We start from the raw sequence: 22,752 nt of genomic DNA, 5'->3' as shown, positions 1-22,752 counted from the left end.
TTGTCAGGATCAGTAACAATCACAAAGCCCATGGCACTTACGCTCACTGACAAGTATCTTAAAAGATATGAATCTAAGGAGGCTCACCTCCCCAAATTTATCTTAGATGCTGTTTTCATTGTTGTCAACGTGATTTTCTCTTATAGATGATCAAAGGAAGGTAGACCAGGGTGTCTGCATTACTGGCTTGTTGAAATATTACTGGCTCGTCCAACTAACCTTACAGTTCTGAGGTTAAGAATAAAAGGCATACAGCACAGAATTCTTTGGAAGCAGTAACACACGTAGATTTCCCTATAAGGATCTTACGGGGTTCTTTGAAATTGTTCTGAACTGTCCAGAGGGACCTCATTCACATCAAAACATTTTGACCAAATGAAGGCATCAACGAGACAGTTTTGCTAATTGTTGAGCCGGGTGAGACAACATTCGATATAAAGCACAAGAGTGAAGTCAGCCTGCAAGGGATGAAAGCTGTCAGGAGGACAGCCGCAGGTCAATCTGGCTTCAAAGGTCAGCCTCACAAACCAGCAAAAGACCAAGAGGTGTACAAAGTCTGGTAGGTTAGAGGTCTGGCCATAGATATAGTATGGGGGGAATAAAGAGCCCAAGCTTTTGTGGAAACTTATTAACCAAGACATTAAGAGGTAAATGTTGAGTTTTAAATGCTGCTACACCAAGCTCATTCAAAGAAGTTTCTTAACTTCATTTTCTCTAACCCTCAGAGGTCTTTACGATAATACAGCCAGTTACCAATGTGGGCCCCAAGCAAAGAAATTTTTTATCAATTGAAAATATGATAATTTTTCCTTAGATTATTGGATATACTGTTTTTCATGCCAAAATGAAATGCTCAAAGGAAGAATATGAAATCCATGTTTTATTAGGGATACAGAGTCTCATTATGTCACTCTCAGGAGAGTGCCATGACATCACAGCTCACAGCAACCTCAAACTCCTGGGCTCAAGCGATTCTCTTGCCTCAGCCTCCCTAATAGCTTGGACTACAGGTGCCCACCACCATGCCCGGCTATTTCTTTGTTGCAGTTGTCATTTTTGTTTAGCTGGCCTAGGCTGGGCTTGAAACCTGTGAGCCCTGATTCTTGTGGCCAGCGCCCTACCCACTGAACCATGAGTGCCACTGAAGCTAGGCTATTGTTGTTATGTTTGTATGATAAACTTACAAGAAAAGGAAACTGTGACTTTTATAAGAACAAATAATGAAACATGTAAAAGCACAAAATATTCCCCCCCTTTTTAAAAAGTTTTTTTCTTTAAAAAATGCTATTTGAAATTAAGAGACCAGAACTGTCTTATTAAAACTGCATTGCCTCTTCATTTGATCTAATATATTACTGAAATGTATAGCTTTATCCTAATAAGGAATTGACTAAAATTTAGCATGTAGAGAAATTATAAAGATTTTTAAGTAAGGATTTAAAATCTAGGCACTGAGAAGTTTTTTGAAACATACATATTTCTTGTAACAATTATAGATAGTAAAATGGTACTGTTCAGGGGAAGCCTTCCAAGGTGAGTTTTAGATATCTTAATTCATCATTGACGTCAAGCTAACACGTGATACATAAGGGTGAATTTTTTCCATTTGTTTTATACACAATACTTTCCCTTGTAGGACTTAGATGAGTGGAAGAGTATCTTTCTTTGGCAGCAAGAAAATACCAAATAGTACCGTCAGTTCAAACTTGTTGTGTTACAAGTATCCAGATCTCAGAGTATAATGTATGGTCCATTCCATTTTTATTTTCTGTATTGTAAGTGGGAAATAACAGACTTGATGGTCAATCATCCCTGTGACCTTCACCCCACAGATGCTCTGCCGGACATCTGGGAAAGCAGGCAATAAACCGCTCATTCCCCAGAGGATGGCATCATTCTGACATTCAGTGTCTTCCTTCGCTTTTGGCCCTGGGCCTCTGGAGCATGGACCAAAGGATCTGATCCCATTGCCATCCTGTTTCAACCCATGGATGGCAGGAGAGTCCCAGCTAGACATTTTGTGAATTGCCACGCCAGATGGTGAATGTCACATTTCTCTGACGAGGGCTCAATTTTATTGCTGGCAAATTGAAAACAGTGATTGACACAATAACAGCTGACAAGAGACTTTCCCCTTTATTTTCGCCACTGTTTACTCCAGCATCTGTAGACATCCATTTCCTCAAGTTCATTAGAAATAGTTGGTTATGAGTGGGGGTCAGCAACAAAGATGGAAAGAATTTCATTGAATCCTTTGGGTCCTGGTAAGGAAATCTATGAAGAGCACACTCTTACTGTGTTCTGAAAATTGGTCAGATCTCATTCTACCTAAAGGAGCAAGACTCTCCATGCTAATTTCTGTCTTACTGCTTCCTCTAGAAGAACCTCAGGCTCATGAATTATTGTATTATGGGAATCATTTGTTGAAAAGGTTAGCAGCCTGATTTAACAGGGGTAGGAGGAGTTGGGCCAGAAGGGACTGGTGATCCCAACATGAAGCTAGAGATTTGTTTATGAACCACTTAGACTTGGTCTGGTTAATAAAGACTAACTTTCTCATTTTGGAGATATAGTCAGTGGTAGGTACCCCCTTTGCTGAGCTGCTAAGGTTATGCTCAGAGAGTGCACCATATGTGTCCTCATGGGATGAAAGTGAAACACAGCAAACTTGAATGCCACCTGCCATTAGTCAAGGTGTGATTAGAGATTTTGTGTCTCACTGCTCCCTGGAAAGTACTGAGCACGCAAGGAGGTAAGAGGCATGTCCTCAAAGCCTGTGAACATTTCTAGAGCACAAGCAGCACTTTTCCAACAGGTATAGTCTCTGCAGCAGCTTCGAATGCAAGACTATGCTGTCACCTCAGTCGGTCCCAGAGAGCGTCCACCAGGTTCTCCCTATGGAGTCGCCTGTCACTGAGAATCCCCAGGCACAAGCAACCCATCAGTTTTTTTCAAAACATGTCTCTACACACTTCCGTTTTTAAATATATTATTTGCAACTAAATTCAAACTGCTGCCCTAAATTCAAGGTGGGCAGGTTAGCATTCAATGGCTCACCAGCTTCGGTTAGCTCAGGGTCATCTGCAGACCCAAGGAAGGAAGGATTGTTACAAACTGGTACTATTTGAGCAAAATACAGACCCCCTAAAATTTCAGGATTCTCACAGACTCAATTTCCAAAGTTCTCAGAGTCTCAGTGGACATTTGGAGAGTAGCAGGTTTCATGGCAAAAGCAAATGAGGGTCTGTTTTGCCCAGCTGTTCATTCTTGAGTGTAACCTAAAAATGGCATCATACAGATAAGCCTGACCCACTTCAGCCCGAGAGGCACAAACTCCCTTCCTTCTTGTGGCTAAGGAAGGAAGCAATGGAATACTCTGCAGGGAATTGTAGGAATGGCAGTCACAGGTTCTTCTGCTGGCCCCAAACTTGTCATATGACCTTAGGCAAATGCTTTCAAATCTCAAGGCCTACATTCCTGGTCTGGACAGTGAATAATCACATCAGGGTCACATCAGATTCAGCTCTAAAACTCTAGGAATAGTATCTAATTGTATTATAGCCTAGAAAAATTGTTCAGCATTTCATTTTCAAATCCTGTATCTAGAAACAAACTTTCCACGGTCCCTATATGTGTGGTGTCAATATTTGCATAGAACACCACCCACAATAATATTTTAGAGAGATAGTCACTTAGGCAAAAATGCAGAACTCAAAGTGTTTTGCCACATTTCTGGTGTTTTTCACAAGACTATTTCTTCTTTCTTTTACTCTTAAACATTACAATGTTTTTAACGGTTATATCAGCCAGAAGGCCTCAAGTGTGAACCAGGGTTGGGTTTGCCTGCGTGAGAAAGGTTGAATGTCACCTCCAGAGTGGCTTGTTTTACTCCCTCCTGTCATACGTGTTGGACTTTGCACAAGGTAGTAGTAAGTAAACATTTTTAACCAGTGATGGGAAGTTTAAACACAGCGAGTGCCAAAAAATGTGTACACATTTTAAGAAAGAAAAAAACTGTGTTAAATTGTTTAACTGTCTTGAAATTGTAATGCTCAATATATACCGATAACAAAAGATGAATACAAGTCACACTGAGCACCTCTTGCAGAAGTCGAAAGTGACTTGAGTATTACAAATTTAATACAGTTGTTCTCTCTTCTTAAAATGTGTATGACCTTTTTTGGCACTCTCTGCATATGCACATATACAAATACGTATATAGAAAAGCTATGTTAATTTTCATCAGAAGTTAAAGCAAAGTACCATCCTTCTCTTGAATAATGCTCTAAAAATATCTATCAGGCGCAACATAACATAACTATAAGAAAGAATCTCTGATGGGAAAATGTTCTAAGACCACAGCATGATATTCGAATAAGACTTTGAACACATTCATTAAATTTCTCTTATTGTCTCATTTCAGAGTCTGGTAAACTGACCTTACTTTTACTGGTCTTGTAAGTTGAAAAATACTTTTGGCTTAAGTTTCCTAGGAATTTCTGTCCTGAGAAGTTTCCCTACAGCCTCAATATTATTTTGACAGTCTCACATTAAGAAGACTACTTCAAGCGAGTCTAGATTTGAAAAGCTAGAGATTTTCCTCCCCCAACCTTACACAACTGCAGACGGTTTTCAATGTGTATGAATGTTCCCCCTTCATCTGAGCGTAAGCAAACAAAAGCAGCAATGCCAACTATTTATTTATAATTCCACCATATTTAAATATGGTACAATCAAACATTTTAACCTGTTTTATCACAGTAACTGTAATATCAGTCTTTAAGTTGTATTCAGCATCTGCCAAAGTCACATTTGTTTTCAATAAGTTGCATTTACATATCTATGAGTGTGATATGGAACCATTTTAACATTCATATTGGTATTATTTATTCACTATAAAAATACTTTTTTAGTTCCTTGTATATGTCAGGTACTTTGCTGATCACTGTGCACTCAAAAAACCAAAACAAAAAAGAAATGCAGGGCGGCACCTGTGGCTCAAAGGAGTAGGGTACTAGCCCTATATACTGCAGGTGGCAAGTTCAAACCTGGCCCCAGCCAAAAACTGCAAAAAAAAAGGAAAAGAAAAAAAAAGCAAGTTCATTAGAATCTCTATAAGTTGACCACCCAACTGGCTATAACAAACTGGTTACCATACAGAGGTGGTCAACATAAAGAAGTAGGCCTTAGTACATGTGGTCAACTTAAGGAGGTGGTCAAGGTAGGTAGTCAATGATAGAGGTTCTACCGTATTTTGTGTTAAAGGCTGTAACAAGAGTTGGTTTTGCAGTAGACATGACCTAACTCCCTCAGGCTCATTTTACATTTGATAAAATTATCCACATAGTTCCCAATCATGTATAAACCAGAGTCTTTGTGACTGGAACATATTCACTATCCTAATGCACTGGAAATGGATTTGTCTTTAGTAAAGACCAACCTATAATTTTTGTGACGTTGAATATCAGCCTCATGATAAGTGTCCTGGATGGTGTCCTAATGGAACTGCAAGACTGTGCCCTTCCCTTTGTGAAAGATGTCACCCCAAGAAATAAAGAAGAGGTTGCCTTCAAAGATGTGTCATTCTCTTGGGCCCCACGCCAAGAAGGGAAGGTGCAGAGAAGAGAGATTTCCTGAAAGCAAATGTGAAAATCTTCAAATGCCAGGGTACAGCCTTAAAGAAATATGACAACAAGTGAGTTAAGGTTATTGTTATGGGAAGCCTAGCCAATACTAACTGCCTAACGTTCTCCAAGTTGGCTTCATCCGTCCCCAAGACAAGCTTCAGTTGATTGACCAGTTTGGATCAAATGCTCTTAAACTTAGCTTGACAGATCATGATGTAAAGAATGTCATTATGGGGGGAAACTATTCCTCAACTTGGTATCCAGATGTCAACCATGCCAAGGTAGAACTGCAAAGAAAGGCATTTATGAAGCTCTGGAAGATGACAGCTGGCTCCTGGGGGAATCCATTATGACTGTGCAGCAGTGTAGTGCTATGGTCATCAAGGGCCAAGATCCATCCAGGGCAATGTCCCCTGTGAAAGCCACCTCTGACCACATCTGTCATCTGGCTTGGAACCCCAGAGGGGAAGTCTTTGTCCATGAGTATTATCTCTGATGGCAGCTCCTACAGTATTCCTGATGATCTGCTCTTCCTATTCCCTGTTGTAATCAAGAATGAGACCTGGAAGCTTGTTGAAGTTCTCCTAGTAATGATTTCTCAAGTGAAAGGATGAATCTTCCTGCAAAGGAACTGGCAGAAGAAAAAGAAATTGCTTTTGAATCGCTCCCCTCTGCCCAACCAGACAATCATTTTGATGCTACTAAATGCCCCAAAGCTGGAGAATCTCAATGGCATCTTTGATGCTAGTACTAAATAATAATAATGCTGTGCTTAAATTAGTTACAGAAAACAACACGTTTTAAAGATATGTGCTTCTTGGTACAGATTTGTGAGTGACAATTTATTAATCTTGATTTTTACTGCTGCCTTCTAAATAAAAATATATATTCAGATAAAAAAGTGAAGGCTGTCACCAGATCCATTCTCTCTGAAAGACACTCATTTCAGCTAGATTTTGCTTCTCGCCATTTCTTTCAGAAACAGATCCTTACATGTGCAGAATCCAAGCCATGTGTGAAGTTCTATCCATATCTTCTTTCTAGGCCAAGCTACTTTAAAAATATGCAAACCATGTTTATGTGAGTAACTAAGATCAAAATTCATACACCACGATTCCAATGTGCAAAAAAGGAAAGTTATTTTCTTTAATTGATCTTATCTTGCTCTTGTTCTCTAAAATGTTTCATTTTTGTCAACTGAAAAGTAACAGATTCTTTAAATGCACTGTGCAGAGTTAACATGGCAGTCTTGGGACTGCTGTCTTTAGAAGGGCCTCCTTGCAAGGTTGGCTCTTGGCTGGTGCCTGGGAGTTTGGATTTGGGTGGGGGTCCCACCATCATCAGAGCTTCTAAGGACTTGCTGTGCCTAGACTGTTTGTGCAAACAATGTGTCTTCTGCTGAGCACCTGCTTTCCTTCTCGGGGTCTAGATTTTTGGTAGGTACCAGGTAGAGGTGCCCAGTGACAAGTCCCCAATAAAAACCATGAGCCCTTAGTCTCTAATGAGCTTCTTCCCTGGTGGACAACGCTTCAGACCTGGGGTCACAAGTTATCGATGGAGGAATTAAGCGTATCCTGTGTAATACCAGGTGGAAAGAATCCTTGAAAGCTTCTGCCTAGTTTCCCTGGACTTTGCCTGCATCTTTTCCTTTTGCTGATAGTGCTTGGTATCCTTTTGCTGTAATAAATCTTTGCTGTGGGTATAACTATATATTGAGTCCTGTGAGTCCCCTAGTGAATCATCCAACCTGGGGAGTGATCTTGGAAGCCCTGGGTAAATACATAATTATTAACCATCTCCAGAGTGCCAAGCACTTTTCTAGGAGCTAAGGAAACAGGGAGCAGTACATTTTGGATCTTATATTCCTTGGGGGCTAGAAATTATGGACTTGGGCAAGAATCATCAGTGGATGCTAAAAACTATTGGGAGAGAGTTTGGTTAGGAGTAGAATATCTACATAATTTAAAGCATCTTTCTGCAAAATATTTATTAGTTTCAAAGAGGAAAATAGTGGCTCTATAGCAAAGAACCCTGGGTAGACATCACCTTAACTAAGAGATCAAAGTTAATATCACCTGTAAAAGAATAAATTGACATTTTGCCTGCTGATATAAGGCCCTAAGGATACAACATCATTTTCATGGTATTCCTCTCAAAAATATATAACCTCAATATAATCTTTGGAAACATTAGACACACTCAATTGAGAGATGCTACAAAATAACTGAACTGCACTTGTCAAAAATATCAAGGTTATAAAAGACAGACTGAGGAACTATTTCAAGTTAAAAGACTTGGCAGTGTGTGTGGGATCCCGGAGTGGACTCTGAACCCAGATTTCTTCTTCCTCCATTTTATATTATTTTTGCTCTACAGGACATTATTGGGATAGTTGACAAAGTTTGAATAAAATCTGTGGATTAAGTAATAGCATTTTATCAGCATTCATTTCCTACTATAATAAATTATACTGTGGTTATTTTAAGAGAATGCCCTTGTTCTTAGGAAATACACATTGAAGTATTTAGGAATAAGGAGCATCATGTCTGCAATCTACTCTCAAATATAATTATCACAATAATAAAGCAAATATGGTGAAATGTTAACCCTTGGGGAATCTGGATGCAGGGCACACAGAACAACTCCTATGGAAGGAACTCTTTGTACTTTTTGTAACTTTCTGCGTGTCTGAATTATTTCAAGATGAATACATTTTTTAAACCTACAGAGACAATTTTTTTAAAATTGTGGTAGAAACACAGAAAATTGCCATCTCCACCATTGTTTAGTGTACAGTTCAGGTATATTCACATTTTTGTAAAACAGATCTCCAGAACTTTTTCATCTCTCAGACCTCAAACTTTATACCCATGAGACAACAACTCCCCATTTCCTTCCTTTCAGCCCCTGGAAACCACCATTCTACTTTCTATTTCTATAAGTTTATTTACTTTACATACCCCATCCAAGTGGAATTGTACGGTGTCTTTCTTTTTGTGACTAGCTTGTTTCACTCAATGCGAGCCTTCAAGATTCATCCATGCTGTAGTGTGTAACAGGATTTCCTTCTTCTTTAAGGACAAATAATATTCCATTGCACGCATAAGCCACATTTTCATTATCCATTCATCTGTAGACCGATTGCATATACCACAGGCAACTTTTGAATATCCTATTTGATCACCTAAAAAATATAAGATGATTTCACTATTGGAGAAAAAATTAAGTGCATGAGAAAAAAATGTTTAAATGTTGGGGGATGTATATTCACTAATTCAAATTTAAACACACTGAATCAGGAAATTAAATTAATATGCTAGACTACATTTTCAATATTCCATTGCTATGCATAGATGCCATTTCAAATCATATGCCATATAAGCTATGATGTCAAATATATTTTTAAATATTGTAAATGGAAATACAACTAATAATGATTTGCTCTACAGTTTGGAATTGTTGATAAGTTTCTTTATAATTATTGTAAAGATGATTTAGTATTTTATGTAGCTTATTTTTAGAACAGTTTTTACTTTAACATGGCAAAGTAAATGCAGAAATACTTTTTTTTTTTTCCTCATAGCAAACTCTAACTCCTGGGTTCAGCGATTCTCTTGCCTCAGCCTCCCAAATAGCTGGGACTACAGGTGCCCAACATAACGCCCAGCTATTTTTAGAGACGGGGATCTCACTCTTGCTCAGGCTGGTCTCGAACCCATGAACTCAGACAATCCGCCCACCTTGGCCTCTCAGAGTGCTAGGATTATAGGTGTGGGCCACTGCGCTCAGCCTGCAGAAATAATTTTTAATATAATTTTCCATTCAGTCACTGCACAGATATTTGAAGATAGATAATAAATTTAATACACATATAGTAAAAACCTCTGTAAATTGACCACTCAAGGAGCTATAACAAATAGGCCAACATATGAAGGTGATCAACATAAGGAACTAGGCCTACTGTACTGATACATACATGTGGTTCATGTCCAGTCTACAAAAATTAGGTCAACTTAAGGAAGTGGGGAGGTGGTCAACTGTGGAGGGTCTTCTGTATACCATCATAATCTGGATAAGTTTTATGTAATAATTATCATTAAAATTTTATGTAATAATTATCATTAAAATTCAATACTTCCTGTGTACCAACTTCATGTTTGTAAATATCTAACTATGTTTCATCTGGAGGCTGCACTAATAGTTTTTTGTTGTTTTTAGTTTTTAAGTTTTATTTTTTCAATTAGAAATGATTACATTAGCCTGGGAGGAGACACTATCTTCACCAAGGAATCAAGGTTACCAATGTCACATTTTTATCTTGTATCCTCTGATCTGAAGCATTGAGAATGATGCTGTAGTCCTGGGGTTCTTCCCTAAAATGTATTGTCAGTGGTTTCATGAGAAAACATCACATGAACTCAAATTGAGGGACATTCTACAACACACCTGACAGGTAGGCTTCAAAACCATCAAGGTCATGAAAAATGAGGGAAGTCTGAGAAACTGTCACAGCTCTGGGGAGACTAAAGACACAGGACAAATAATGTGATATGCTGGAGGGGATCCTGGAAGAGGAAGGAGTGCTGGGGGGAAACTGGTGAAATCTGGAAAATGTCACCAATGTCGTTTTCTTAGTTTTGACAAAAGTATAACAGTTGTAAGATGTTAACATTAGAGGAAGTTGGGTGGAATATACAGAAACTCTCTATGCTATACTAAATTTGCAAATTAGTATAGTTTATTTTATAATAATAATTCCATTAATATAAATCTATTTCTAATGTTGCTAAATATAACTTGTTTGAAACGTGAAAACTTACTCACTCAAAAAGTGCTATGTGTCAGACAGTTCGAAAGGATGAAGTTAGCCTGCTGAGTACATTATTAAACAATAAGAACTCAGCTTAGTATTAGCCCAAATGACATTCCATTTTCTATTTTCAAGTCCAGAGGAGAAAAATTTTTGAAAGCTTTTGCTGAAAGTGAAGGAAACCAGATAATGGAACTACAGATATAAAGTAACAATGATGATCCCATTCAAACAAGGAAATTGGAAAAATATTAGCTCTTAAGGAGTAGGACTGATGACCTGGAAAATAACCTCTGGTTGGGGCAAAAGGCCACACTATCAGATTCTTTTACATGACGACGGGAGAAAGCAGGGCTTTTTTTTTTTTTTTGTAGAGACACAGTCTCACTGTACCGCCCTCAGGTAGAGTGCGGTGGCGTCACACGGCTCACAGCAACCTCTAACTCTTGGGCTTACGCGATTCTCTTGCCTCAGCCTCCCGAGCAGCTGGGACCACAGGTGCCCGCCACAACACCCGGCTATTTTTTTGTTGCAGTTTGGCCGGGGCTGGGTTTGAACCCGCCACCCTCGGCATATGGGGCCGGCACCCTACTCACTGAGCCACAGGCGCCACCCCAGGGCTTTTTTTTTTTTTTTAAGCACATATGTCAATCACAAAGATAGAGTGCTTTGCTTCCTCTTATCCGTATAACTTTAGCTTGTATGTCAGTTCACCCTTTAGAAAAGCTGTATCATGTACAGTTGAAGTCACAATCAGGAAGGTGGAGACTACAAAAGGAATGGCATCCTTCTACTAAAATAAAAGGATAAAATAAGAGAAGAAAATCCAGGACTGGCACAATTTTAAAGAAATATATCATTTTAAAACTCTGCATTTATCTTAACATTGGAATTGCTAATTGAAAGAAATCTTTTGGCATAAACCAGTTTTGTTAATATCTGAAGGTTCTTTTTTTATATAGGCATAAATCTATCTAAGTCCACCAATAATTCAACTGCCAAATAATAATTTAGTGACCTTTTTAGTAGTTACACAGTAAAACAAAATATCATATAAAAATAACCCTAATTTACAACTGTTGTTCATTTGATCTCCTAAAGTATTTAAATTGAGTTCTATCCTCTAATTCATGATCTAAAAGCGTACTTTCACTATCCGGCTACCATATTATCTACTTGGATTATATTAGCAGCCATGATCCTGCTGAACATGCGTTCACCATTGTGCACAGTGCTGGCAGGCTTACCTTCTAAGAGCCCAAGGCAGCAGGCTTATTTAGGACAGGCACAATAAATCAAGTTCAACAACAGCAAAAAGGATGTGGCCTAGGGTAAATATTTACTTACATATCCAATTAAAAATGAGAAGAAAAAGTGTAAATTTGAAATCAATAGAATTATGCTCAAAATGAAACATAAATAGCCTTGATAATGAAGTTTCAGAATAGATATACTTACCAAAAATACTTTTAATCATCTATCAAGTATGCTCCACTAAAAATGAATATATTAGGGGAAGATTATTTCTTAGGCAGCAATGGGAAATTTTGAAAATAATTTTGTAGATAATTTAATCGGTCTCTGTTTTCCCTAACTGAGGAAATTAACGATTGAAAAGTTATAGTAATAGCCACTATTTACTGTAGGCTTTCTGGATGCCAAGGACTCTATACAATTTCCTTTCATCCTCACCAAAATAAAGCAAGAAAGCAAACTCCTCAATGACTGGGAAGCCCAGGCTGAATCAAGGGAATATTTTATGCATAAACACATGGAATGTGGCAGAGCCAGGACTCAGGTCCCTTAACTACAGGAAAAAGGAGCATGGATAATTTTCTTGAAAACTGTACATGATGACTTCGTTTAAGAATCTTAAGTTTTCTTCCATTTAACTGAAATCATTTTTATAATCTAAAATCCTATAATTTCAAAATTTGGTTTTCTCTAAACTCTAATTTAGAGTTCAAGGGAGGGAAGTGGGGAGAGAGATGGAAAAATTGCAGTTTAACTGCTCACCAGGAAGAAGAGGACAAGTGTGTAGACATTTGCTCTTTTCTGGAGTAGACTCATTCTGAAATGGAAGGCTTTCCAAGCAGGCAGGATGTTTGGCCTTGATGAAATGGTGAGAAGACCTGGAAATTTTGCCTTGGTTAGGAAAGAAGTTAGAGCTTCACTGGCAAAAGTCTACCAAATGTTTAGAGAAGAACTAACATCAGTGCTAGAGGAAAAAACCTCTCAGCTTTGAATGAGGCCATATACCAAAAACAAAAGAATCTCTCAGCTCATTCAATTAGACCATATACCAAAACCAAAAGACATTACCTGAAAAGAGAGCTATAAACTAATATCATTCATGAACACAGATGCAGAACTATTTTATGCAGTATTAGAAAATCAAACCCAGCAACACAAAGAAAGGAAATTAAATCCATTTGTAATTGCTTTAAATTTTCTTTTTTAATGATTTTTCTTTTTGGTAGTTTATTTTAAGTAACAAAATAAGCCTTATTTTTTGTCTTGTATAATGGGTGTAATTCTTTTCCTTTGTGAGGCCAGCACGGAGACGGCAAACTTCTTTAATGGCTATTGATGGCAGACATAGCCAGAGCTGACAAAAGGACCCCATTTTCTGTATGACTCTTAAAACACACCTGGATCATTATATCATCACATAGTGCACTACTTTTCTAATCTTACATTATTTTACTTCCATTATGTTATGCATGTTACTCCCCTGAACTTTAAGAAAAAGAAATATAAGCATTTTCCCCATTGTATGTTAAGGGAAATACATCTGCCTAATACTTTGCTGATGCTTTCACGTCACTCACCTCATTGAAATCTCCTAACCACCCACTGTGAACAGAGAACAGGTAGTACTCCATTTTATAGCTGAGAAAATTGAGTCTCGGTTTGTGACTTGGCCCTGGTGTGACTTGCAAGGTTTGCATTAACATCCACAGGCATGCACTTTGCTACCCTGTGAAGCTGAAGGTTGGTAACATTCACTGATCAAGTTTCCATTTGGCCTGTGTGGCTGGTACACAAAGACTCTGAATGAGAACTTATCATAGAGAGATCTTACAGTAGTGGAATGGAAAATCTTAGTGGCTGAGAACAAATGACCTGATGATTAATTGGCTTCATAAGTCTTTAGAGAAAGCATCCTTTTATTTCTCTCTTGAAATATTTCAAATATTATCATATTAAAATACATATGGCTCGTGGTATATATAAAGATACTTTTTCTGCATGGAAATCTCTTTGACGTAATACAGCTTGTTCATCAGTTTAAATTTGTTCTTTCCTTGGTATCTGAAACTACATGTCTTCCTACAAGAAGAAACTTGAGGAAGGTGCTGCCTTCAAATTTGTCCTGAGGCACTAAGAGAGTATTATTATAATTAGCAAAGTTCAAAGGATTTTCAGATAATTAGAGTATATCATGTTTTTAAAAATAATAAACATGTACTTAGTAGAATTTAAAGAGTGGTAGAACTTTCAAATATTTTTCCAGTAGCCCACTTGTCCAAATAAAAATACCTGCTAAGTATCATTTGGGGAAATAACCTGTATATAGTTAATTATTACCTTGAATTGACAGAGTAGGTAGACTAATTATTTAGACTAAACAGTATTAATATTTATCCTTTGAAGTACAACTAATGGAGTTCCAGTCTATCCAGACTGAAGGTCCATATAAAGTTTAATTTCCTTGGTTAGTTTAAAATATCTCATTAATATTTTAGGTAATTCTAAGGAATGCAAATATTTTTAAGTATCGCTTTTAAATAACGGAAGCAATGGCCATTCATTAAAGTTCTAAAATGAAGTCATGTGGCTCTATTTTTTTTTAAATGCCTACTAAACAAAACAATCACAGCCAATGTTTTGGTATATTTCCTTCTAGGTTATTTTTAATGTACAGTTGTGGTGTGTATTTTACATTCGTATAATAATACTCTGCTGGTTGTTAAAACTTCAGTCGGTGGTGTAGTAACCAGGAGAGGAGGAGGAGACATGGTGTGATCCTAAAGGCTCTGCCTGCTCCATCAGCACCTGGGGCAGGTTCTGTTGGCTCTCTGTTCTCTTCTTAGGTGGTTTTGATGAGTACGAGAGATGCTGAACCTCCAGCTGCTGCACCTGCAGAAGCCAGCAAGAGAATCTGGCTCTTGAGTGAAATACGAGACAAAGGTTGAGAGTACTTTGAAGTAAGCCCCCAAGGGCTAGACTGGGCAGGGTATTCAAAAACATTTATACAGGACTTAACTATGTAATGCTTATGGCATATTTTTCCTGCCACTGAGTCAATGGGACACTTCGTTTTCCATGGTCACGAAAGAGGGAAAGGGGAGCTGAAAACAGGAGCATCAAACAAGCAGGAAGGCAAAGTCCTCAACTGATCAGAGTCTCATTATTAGAGAAGGTAGAAAGGTTATTTAAAGAGTAAGCAGGCCATAGGAATTGAACAGTCCCAGTGGATCAGGGAGGGAACAGTGAATAGCTATCCCCTTTTATAGTTTGATTTCCTTGGGGGAACAACATCCACCCAGGGCTTGCATAGCTTGGAAAACGCTGCAGCATGAAGGCTAGGCCAGAGAGGAATGTCTGACCCCTAATAATGTTGAGCTCAACCCATCTAATTGGAATGTGATGGGGGAAAATGGTATCTCAGCAATTAAAGGCACATGTCTCTTCTCCTATGACCTCCAAATAAGATTCCAAACTCGTAGCTTCTTACGCAACCCCTGATTTAGATCTTGCTTAGAAAATAGCAAAAATGTGCGACAAACATCAGAGAGGAAGTCTGGCTTTTAATAAACCTTCTACTTTTCTTTAGAATGCATGTGTTGCATGCCTACTAAACAAAATGCTATTCTGCTATTTTTGCTGTTACCTTAATGATTATTCTCAAATTGAGGGATATTGTACAAGATCTGTACTTTTCAAAACGCCAATTTGCAAATGACAGAGAAAAATCTGAGGAACTGTTCCAGATTAAGGGATGATAAAAAGACCGGACAACTAAACCCAACACACAATCCAGGTGGTGTGGTTCTATTAATGGAACAATTTGTGAAATGGTAATAAGGTCTGAATATTAGGTAATAGTACTGTATTGTGACAAAATGTTAACATTTGAGGACTCTGGTATGAAACGATATGGAAATTCTTTGTATTCTTATTTTCTGAAGTCTAAAATTATGTCAAAAGCTGGGTGCAGTGGCACACACCTGTAATCCTAGCATTCTGGGAGGCTGAGGTGGGTGGATTGCCTGAGCTTACAAATTTGAGAGCAGCCTAAGCCAGACCAAGACCTTGCCTCTAAAAATAGCCAGGCATTGTGGCCGTTGCCTGTAGTCCCAGCTACTTGGGATGCTGAGGCAAGAGAATCACTAGAGCCCAAGAATTTGAAGTTGCTATGAGCTGTAACGCCATGGCACTCTACCAAGGGTGACAAATTGAGACTCTGTCTCAAAAAATAAAAATAAAAAATAAAATTATGTCAAATAATTTGAAAACATTCCAAACTTTTTAAATAATAAAAGATGGCTTTTAAATCTTAAAAAATGCGTAAGATGGTTTTATTAACGCTACATAAATATTACGAGGCATCCTAGTAAATACTTAGGATAGTTTTAATTTTTGATAGTATGTGTTTTCCTTCTCATGACATATGCTAAAATTCTAATGGCCAAATGCAATTGTACATTTATAATAAGGAACAATCTAACTGATCTTACAGTAAGAATATCTCCCAGAGCAGCAAATCCCATCTGTAATCCACCAGCGAGAATCGTCTCCTAAGAAACTGATTCATTCACACAGCAGGGTGTCCAGTGGAGATAAAGGCACAGAACATAGGCAAACAATTTAAAGAAATAATGTCTGGGTGGCGCCTGTGGCTCAGTGAGTAGGGCGCCAGCCCCATATGCCGAGGGTGGCGGGTTCAAACCCAGCCCTGGCCAAACTGCAACAAAAAAATAGCCGGGTGCTATGGCGGGCACCTGTAGTCCCAGCTACTCGGGAGGCTGAGGCAAGAGAATTGCTTAATCCCAGGAGCTGGAGGTTGCTGTGAGCTGTGTGATGTCCCGGCACTCTACCAAGGGCCATAAAGTGAGACTCTGTCTCTAAAAAAAGAAATAATGTCATTTTACCAGTGTACATTTGAGTGCAACTTTTTCTTTCTAAGTATTTTTGCCTTGTTATCTCATATATGTACCATTTTAGGCTTGTAGTTTTTCAAGTAAATATTTTCACAGCTAAATGAAATTTCAAAATATGAATTTGAGCAATTCATCCAATGTTGCAAATCATGCCTCACCCCTCTCCCTACATGCCCCATATGTACAGATATATATATGTGTGTGTATATATATACTTGGAATTGGTTAAAAACAACTACAATCTGAGAAAGACATCTTATTGACTAAAGTGGAGCTAAAAGAAGGAGAGGAGGATTTGATTTTTCTCCAAGCACCTAGAAATGTAAGTATTGCTTATTGTTAATCTATTACAGTCCTGAATCTAAGACCTGCCTTGGGCAATCTGTCTATAATAAATCAAAATCTCCTTTAGTCATGATGAGAACAGTGTTATCAGCTCAAGTGGAATCTTGTTTTCATGAGTATTTGTCCTAATCTATTATGGTGAAGCTAATTATACTTTTGCATCAACAGTCTTTCCATCTACATTAGATCCCTAGATCAAAGTGGTGTTTGTCTTCATTGCATCCACCATCAGTGGTAAGATTCGGAGAAAATGAACAAAGATTTTAAAAGGTAATAGAAAGGAGAAAAATAACAATGAATTTCAACTTTCATTATTTTGAAGGGAAGGTAGATGCAATTGCAAGAGTTTCTAACAGAGACAATTTTCCAATTATTTGGAAAACATTTAATTTTACTTGACTTAATCTTTAAAATATAAAGTAAGCTCAAAAATTTCTGAAAATAGGTATAATTCAGATGACATTCTTATTCTTCCTATCACTGTCAATGCCTCCTTAACTCCACGATCATTTTTCCCTGTCCCAGACACACTGACCTCAAAGGCCTTCAAAGTCTGCTTACTGCATTGGAGAATTTCTTCTTCCTGGAAGCTTTCTGCATAGATGTCCACTGATAGAATTCTGTTTGTCCCACCCTCACCTACTTTGAGCCTGGCTTCTATACCTTTCTCCGTAAGTCTTCCTTGAGCAATTCATCCAACGTTGCAAATCAGGCCTCACCCCTCTCCCTACATTCCCTATTCACCTTCCCTGCTTTGCTTTGTTTCTACTTAGCATTTATTTGTTTCTCTTGTTCATTGCCTGTTTCCCTTACTGGAACATAAGTTTCATTACCGCAGTCTTGTTCCTGTTCTATCGCCAGTACCAGTACTGTACCTGGCACATTATTTATTTGTTGAATGAATGAGTGAATCAATTAATCAAAGAGTTGCTAAAGACTTGTGAAGGCTCATATCATTGAACAAAACACCATTAATAACAGAAATAAGCAAGTTCATGAACTGTAGACTGACAAAACCACCAGTTATAAATAAACTTCCATAGTTGACCTTCTGCCGACATTGACCACTTCTTTAAGTGGACCTACTTTACAAGGTCAGACATGGACCACAAGTATGTATCAGTACAGTAGGCCTAGTGCCCTATGTTGAACCCCTCTGTATATTGACCAGTTGTTACAGTCCCTTGAGCAGTCAACTTACAGAGGTTCTATTACATTTTATTTGCTGGGTTGTTTGTTTAGCTTTACTTTTTTAGTGTGGGCTGTGTTCAAACTTCACAGCAGGCAGCTCAGCCAAACTTGTATACCCTTTAAGCATATGTTAGAAAGAATTTTACTTTGCCTAACAAGTTATTATGTTGGTCAGTAAAAATGTGAACTGAGCCTCAATTGATGAGTTATAGTAATTCTTTTCCAAAGTTTACATTAATGGGTATATATTTGAACTTGTTCAGTACACAGAAAACATATTAAGACGTAAAATGTGGTGTGTGTGTTGGGGGGGGTGGGTAATAGGAAATTGCTGTGTTTCTGAACAAAATTAAAAACCAGATCCTCCAAGGTGGGAAATAAGAAGTAAATATTCCATCTACTATGGACAGCTGGACTTCTTACCCTTCTCTAGAATTACTCCCTTGGAATTGTTGTTATTGCCTCCACACTAGCCTAAGGGGTTTTCTTTTTGCTTTAAAACTCATACCTGAAAGAGGTCCCAAGGCCATCCCCACCTTACTCTGTCCAGAGCTAAGTAAGGCTGTGCTGCTTGGGCAAGTTTTTACTTGCCTCATGACTAAAGGGATAACCAGGGGCAACTACTCAAAAATGAAACGGGTCAGCACAAGGTTTGGTGTGCCCCTGGGCTTCAAGGTGCCCAGCTGGCCTAACTCTGGGTGGGCACAGCTTCACATAATCACTGAGGAGCCCATCCTAGTTCTCCAGGAAGTCTGGGCTGGAGGAAGAGAATATTCACCTGCTTTTGCCAGTCTGGGAAATGCATACAGCTCTGACCTAATTATTGCTGTGTTCTTGCGCTCTAATAACTGAAATGACTGTTCTGGAGGGAAACGGGCCTGAGGTTCAGGCCTATCACTGCAGGTAGGGAGAAACCAGGCTGCTTCTCCTCACCCCGAGGGGCTGACGTCTTCCCATCCAATCTTGCCCAGGAATTCTGCATCAGATAAGAGAAGACAGAGGGAGCCGAGAGACAGAGAAGAAAGCAGTTGGTAGAGCTCACCGGATATGAATAGCCAATGAGAGATTGCCCGGGAGAGAGTAGACCTTTGTTTTCAAATCATTGTCAAAAATAATCACAATTTCAGAGAACATAGCAAGGACACAATATTGAATAACTAAAGGGAGGTAAGGTTTCCATATCAAGTGGTATAAACTCTGCAAATGTAATGTCAGCAACAATAAAAGAGCTGGGCGGAGATGCTGTAACTGAAGTTAAATGAGAAGTTGCCTCATTCCAAAATGCTCATAGTTTCTATCTTGTTTTGACTTCTCCATCCAAAGCTTGTCATTTTCACCACATACTTAGCTGATTTCATGTACTTTTGGTATTTCTATGGCATTTTTAACAATTGTTGCCTTTTCTTTGGAAAGTTGGTACTTCTGATGTGCCACTGATATTGGGAACCACCCCCACTAAGTTCTGTCCCACCCACTTATGCAGTACATCATTTTGTGCCCTCTATCCTTTGCAGAAAGGCATGAAGAGGGGTCATTACAGAGCAGCTGGTTTAGAACATCTACCAGTGATGTTTGAGCCTTCTTGGGCAGACTGATTGCCTGTTCTCTTTTTCATAGCTCCCAAATGCATTCCCAATATTGGTCCAACCTCATTCAAAATCAGAATGATGGGTGAATTCTGTTGTGGGTGGATCAGCACCTAGATCACCAAATATCAGAAAGCAACTCAGAAAACACATGTCTAACCATTGATCATTTCCATAAGTAAAAGACAAATCATACAAAATGTTATTGTTAAACAGAACGTTGCAAGTTGAAAATTATCTCCCACCTCTGGACATCTCTCCACTAAATGACACATGCCAAACACGTCACAAAATATAACCTTTCAGAGCATCTTAATAGTGAGAAGGAAAGAAATGTAAGAAAGGTTAGTATTTCAGAAAAGAAATGGAACTGAGAAACAGTAATTGTTGGAATTATTGTTGTGCAGTTGTTCCTTCTGGTTATACTTTTCCTAACATTCAGGTTTAGATTTGGAATTCCACATCCACGTCTCTCTTGCTCTCTTGATATTGTTCCAGAAATTAATGTGCAGTATTTGATCATATCATAGTCAATAGTCAGAGTACATGTATGCAAAGAACAGTAAAACATTAATCCTAAATAGAAATGTCTAATAAAATTATAGGTACTTCTTTTTTTTTTTTCAGTTTTTGGCCGGGGCTGGGTTTGAACCCATCACCTCTGGCATATGAGGCTGGTGCCCTACTCCTTTGAGCCACAGGTGCTGCCTGGTACTTCATTTTTTCCTTGTATTTTTTTGTCTTCGCCAAGTCATCTATCATGAACTATTTTTATAACTAGAAAAAAAACAATTTAAACTATCTGCTAATTAAAACAATACCATTTTAGATCTCCCAGAGTTTTTAATGTGAGTGTTCCCTGTTCTTTCTTTTTCTCTTCAAACACCCAGTTTTAGAAAGGAAATGTTCTATGTTGTTGGTGGGCCCAGATCAAATTCAACTACTCCTGAATTTCACAAGCCTAATACTTTCAAATTAGCCATTTCAGCTCACGCAACACATTCTAACACCCTTGGGCTCAATGAAGCATTACTTAGGTGAATAATCAGCTTGAATAATGTGTGAAAGCTAAAGGACAGGTTTTGAAGGCAGTCACTAATTGTTCTTCCCTCTGCGCTCCCAGAAATGAAGGTTGAGTGGTAAAGAGAAGGGTGTGGCAGGCAACAAAGGCCTTGTCCTTCGACTCAGCACTGGGCTTTGCAATGGTGCATGCAGGGTCGAAAGTAGAATCCACATAGTACCCAACCATTCAGATTAGACCTAGCACTCAATAAGAAAGATTTTGCAGACAGATGACCATTGTATCACGTCCTACAAATATTATCTAGTGGTCAGTCTTGAGTCCTAGGATGTGAAACAGATAGAAGATCCAGGGTGCGTGGGTGTGTTTGAACAGCTAGGACTCTACAGGGCTAGCCGACTCTACCACTAAGTTATGGTTTCTATTTTAAAAATATGTATGCATATGGCTGACATTTTTACCATACTGGTTAATTTTAATGCTATCTTTAAAAGATGATAGCTAATTGAGAGCAAAAGAAAGCAGACACAGATAACTTAGGCACCACTTTGACTTTAATTACGGCTCAATTCAGTATAGTTCCCATCACCAGCCCTGGTGTTTAGAGTCTCTTATTTTGGAGTTAGACCCAGCTGGGGCTTGAAACCAGCTCCAGACGTTCAGTAGCATTAGCAGATGGTAAAATTCTCTAGGAAGTAATTCTACTGTGGGTTTTCTACTCCCTAACCAGGTCTTTTGAGCAGAATGTACTTTCTCACCAGCTCACAAAGCCACTTCATTCCTTAACCAGTCTCTCCCTATCTCTACTTAAAGAAGAAATTATAAGACAGAAAGGAGAAAGAGAGAGAGACAGAGAGAGAGAGAGAGAAAGAGAGAGAGAGAGAAATAGTCTCATATAGCCCATATATGCAAGTAGAAGCCAGTATTCTTTCTCTTCCCAATCATAAGGATTTCTCCCCCTCTTCAAGTGCTGTTTTCTTGTTATTACCTTTGCTTTGTTTTTGAGAAATATTTCTTCCCCTCGGTGTTATTTGTTGATTCTTAATTTCAAGACAACTGAAAACTTTACCAACCATCGCACAGCAGAAACAGGTTCTGGGTTTGAATTAGAAATATCCATGTCAATCTTAAACCTCCAACTACTTTGTAAGTGATGATTGTTAAAGATAAAATATAAGTATAGAAGACACTTTTTGGAGACAAGGTCTCACTTTGTCACCCAGCCAGAGTGCAGTGGCATCGTCATAGCTCACAACAACTTCAAACTCATGGGCTTCAGCAATCCTCCTACCTCAGTCTCCCAAGTCGCTGAAACTACAGGTATATGCCATCACACTTGGTAAAAAAATTTTTAAAAAATAAGGCTGGGCACAGTGGCTCACTCCTATAATCCCAGCACTTTGGGAGGTTGAGGTAAGAGGATCCCCTTGAGCCTAGGAGTTTAAGACCAGACCCCATCTCTACTAAAATTTTTTTTAAATAAATAAGTAAAACCTGCCAGACTTTGTGCTTCTAAAAACTATTTAACATGTTTAGACTTTTAAAAAATAAATATGAAATCATACTTTACAAAAGGCATATCCCTCATAAAACCAAAAACATAAGCTATTTTAAAAATAGTTTCTCCACAAAATGGTTATGTACTTTTGGGTTCTGTTTCTTTTGTTGTTGTTTTTGTTTATTTTTGTTCTCAGCCAACCAATATTTATTCTTCTATTCATTACCATGCCTGGTATTCATTGATTCTATGAGCTTCCAGTTAGCCAGCTTTGGTTTCTGTTCATAAGTAAAAATAGCAACCAGTACAATTGGTCTCCATATTGCCCCTCATCTCTTCTCCCTGTTCTGAAATCTCTAGCAATTAAACATAAATTAGGTAAAAATCGATCCAAATGCTATATCTCCCAGATAAATTTCCCAGATTAGTAAACTGGAATTAAGGGAATGAAGAACGAGAGTTGATGCAGGAAGGGACTAATTCAGCAGCACAACAAGGTGAGATATA

This window comes from Nycticebus coucang, chromosome 9, assembly GCF_027406575.1.
Source record: "Nycticebus coucang isolate mNycCou1 chromosome 9, mNycCou1.pri, whole genome shotgun sequence".
In the NCBI taxonomy this organism is placed as follows: domain Eukaryota; kingdom Metazoa; phylum Chordata; class Mammalia; order Primates; family Lorisidae; genus Nycticebus; species Nycticebus coucang.
Note: the sequence above shows the minus strand (reverse complement) of the source record.